Source organism: Tupaia chinensis, unplaced genomic scaffold (assembly GCF_000334495.1).
Source record: "Tupaia chinensis unplaced genomic scaffold, TupChi_1.0 Scaffold138910_1, whole genome shotgun sequence".
Classification (NCBI taxonomy): domain Eukaryota; kingdom Metazoa; phylum Chordata; class Mammalia; order Scandentia; family Tupaiidae; genus Tupaia; species Tupaia belangeri.
Genome location: NW_006198801.1, coordinates 898,242 through 901,702, shown reverse-complemented (window position 1 = coordinate 901,702; position 3,461 = coordinate 898,242). Strand labels below are relative to the sequence as shown.

General features: G+C 48.8%; 1 protein-coding gene across 1 annotated transcript in view; it reads right to left on the bottom strand.

Moving 5' to 3' along the window:
* SIPA1L3 (signal induced proliferation associated 1 like 3) overlaps window positions 1-3,461 on the bottom strand; it is a 274,665-nt gene that overhangs the window by 106,862 nt on the left and 164,342 nt on the right. The gene's annotated exons all lie outside the window — the stretch shown is intronic.

Below are 3,461 nucleotides of genomic sequence, written 5' to 3'. Positions count from 1 at the left end.
AAAAACCCCCCCCCCCCCCCAGGGAGGATGGCTATGCCACAATCCCTTCTCCTTTTGGGAACTTGGGCATGCATGTACATGCACCCCGTGTGAGTTTAAGCCACCGGGTCCGGGACTTGAACCATGGTTGGTTACATGGGAGTCCAGCGACATAGCCATTGCGTTAACTGCTGGTCCCTCTACAAATGATTCTTATTTGGTTGGTCTGAGGTGGGGCTAGACAGGTATGTATGTGTGTGTGTGTGCGTGTGTACACACAGTTTAAATCCCTCTGGGGCTAGTCAGGTAAGTGTGTGTGTGTGTGTGTGTGTGTGTGTATACACATAGTTTAAATACCTCTCAGGTGATTCTGATGTTCACTTATTATAGAAAGCCTTCAGTCAAAACCAATCATGGCCATCACCTTTACCTTCCATGGATGTTGCTCTATAAGTTTTTCCTATAGCTGACCCCATTACCAATTCCAAGGGATGAGAACTGAGGGGAATTCTGTTTGGTGAGACCTTCTTGGTGCTCATTTTCCAAGGAAAGCTCCTTTCCATCTGTCTATTTATTCTTTCAAGGGACAGTGATGTGAGGATAAGATGTTTGGAGCTGTGGCAGCCATTTTGTGATCATGAGGAAAAAGCCAACAAAGAGTCATAAAGTCAATCCTTGCAATTCTCTACCTCTGGACTTCTTGTTAGGGAATTAAAATAACTCCTATTTGTTTTAGCTATGGCTAGTCATGTTTTCTGTTACTTTGTAGCTATAGAAATTTCTAGTTTATATACCTCAACAAAAAGTCACATTTATTAATATATAGGTACAGTTCACTGCATTCACTGCAGAGAACTTGCACTGTGTTCCAGGTACGGTAGTAACTTTGTAATTACAGGTCCGCTTGGGGGAGGATAAAACCTATTTTACAGATGAGGAAACTGAAGCTCTAAGAGGTTATGGGCCTTTTCCAAAGTCACTATGGCTGAGAGTAGCTGAAAAGGACTCTCTGCCAGGCCTGACTTCCTTTGGGCTTCCCACAATTTGTATTCTTTTGCTAATCTGGCTTCTTTCTCTTAATGTTACGTTCACAAGATTCTACCACGTTCTAAGAGGCTGATGTTTTTACCCTGACGGATTCAATCCTTTTCTGTCAATGAGCCACAGAGTCGCTCCAGTGTCTGACAACTGTGAATAGTGTGGTTACAAACACTCTCAGAAGCCCCTCTTTGGTGCACAAGAACACATTTTCTTTTGGGTTTATACCTAAGAGAGAAACTGCTAAGTCACCAAGCATGTTCATCTTCACTTTTACTGAGCTGCCAGACAGTTTTCCAAGTGGTTGTACCGATTTGCACCCTGCCAAGCTCTGAGGAGGGCCCCTGTTGCTCTGCGGCCTCACCAACACCAACTCATGTTTCTAGCCACCACATGCTGCTGGCCACCGGGTTACGCCCTGCCCTGGGCCAGCAAAGCAGGAGCGCTGAAACACCACAGGGAAAAATCCCTTCCTCCGAGGGCTTCTTACAAGCATCCAAATGCACCTGGGACTTAAGCTTAGAGACTGACTGAGGATCAGGGTTAACTACAGATACACACTCCCCTAAGTCAACAGACACAGCGAGAGTCACAACCGGTCCCCCCACTCCCCCCCTTGGCAAACAGGACCTGCCCTGGGCAAGAGATCTGTGGCGAAGGAATGAAATGATCTCATCTCATGGCTGGGAGTTCCCAGTCCTGGCCTCAGTAATTAATAAACCAATTTCCCTTATCCTAGGCAAGGCAGTCTTGAAAGAGTTCATGAAAAGCAATGAAGTCAGGTGCTTTGCCCTGCCGTCTGGGTGGCCCTGGGATTGTGGGTAGCAATTAATGTACCACCAGAACCAGGGGCTAGGTATCCTAAGGACACTGCGGTGGCCCTGGGATTGTGGGTAGCAATTAATGCACCACCAGAACCAGGGGCTAGGTATCCTATGGGCACTGTCCCGCAGCACCCTCTGCTGGGGCTGAGCTCGTGGACCAGCATCTCCGTTCTTCCACACCAGAGACGGGCCTGCGGTCACATTTTAGCTCTGACCACTTGACTGATGCCCACTATTCGAGAAACTCCCAGCTCTTCCTTGTGCACTGGGTTAGAAAAGCAGGCCATGGGCAGGACAGGAGTGGCCGTCTCTCCCTCCACCTACTCATGTCCCTGCCGTCTCCCACCCGGACAGCAGCCTCCTCCAGGTCTCCCTGCACCACCTGGCCCAGTCCATTCCACCCGCATCAGATCACAGCTCTCACTGCTCACACCCAAAAGCACCTGGCATCGGCTCGCTGAGGGTCACAAATCAAGTGCTGAGAAAGGGCACGGACCCCGTGAGTCAGAGCTGCCGCCTTGTGCAGGTTACTTTTCATCCCTGACTCGGGGGCCGTCTCTGCCTTCCTATGCTGGAAGGTGGCTTGGGAGAAGGTCTCTTTTTTCTTTTTTGGAGAGATTTTTTGTTATAGGCTATCTCTGCATTCACCAGACAAAGAGCGAGAAATTACACCCAAGGGGCAATGGGCATGCCACAATCCTTTCTCCTCCATTCTCCTCCCAGGGGCACGCATGCACATGCGCCCGACATGCGTCTCAAACCACCGGGTCTGTGATTTGAACTCTGGTCGGCCATATAGAAATCCTGCGACGTAACACTGCGCCACCTGCTGGCCCTGGGAGTTGGTCTTCCTTGGGTTTGAATCCAAGTTCTACGCCCTCCCTAGCTCGGTGATCTTGGGGAAGTCACTTAATTACTTCATGCCGGTTTCCTCACGGATAAAGTGGATAAATAATGCCTAGCTCAAAGCACGGAAAGGATTAAATAAGAGAATCTGTGTACACGGGTACTTCAAGAAGTTTGTGGAAAAGGGAACTGAAGTGCAAGTTGGCCCACTTGTGATGGTGCAGGCAGAAGAGCACACAGAACTGCAGTGCTGGAAGCCATCAGCTCTAGCTGATGGCGGGTTCGGATCCCAAGGCACCCTGAAACACACTAGACGCACGTGTGTTCACCACCTGACTAGCTGGAGGGCTGGGGAAGGGCATCCCAGTGAGAGCAGACCCTGTGGTGAGCGTCTGTCTCTCTGTCTCGCTCTTGTAGTCTCTCCCTTCTACTCTGATTGTCATGTACAGAAATAAGAGCCAGCCAGTGATGTGGTGGTTAAGGCTGCTGGATCCCACATGGCCAACTGTGCAGTTTGAGTCCTGGAACCAGCAGTTTGGAAAACATGCAAGGTGCATGCCCAAAATCCCAAAGGGAGAATGAAGGATAAGGAATTGTGGACTTGCCATCCTCCCTGAGAGAAGCTTTCTCACTTTCTCTTCCTCTCTTTGGTGAGCGCACATGCCATATAGCCAATTTAAACAAATAAAAAACAATTTAATATAAGGTTATTTTGTTGCCAAAAAAAAAAAAAAAAAAAAAAAGAAAAAAAAGCACAAACAGGGCGGGGAGGGG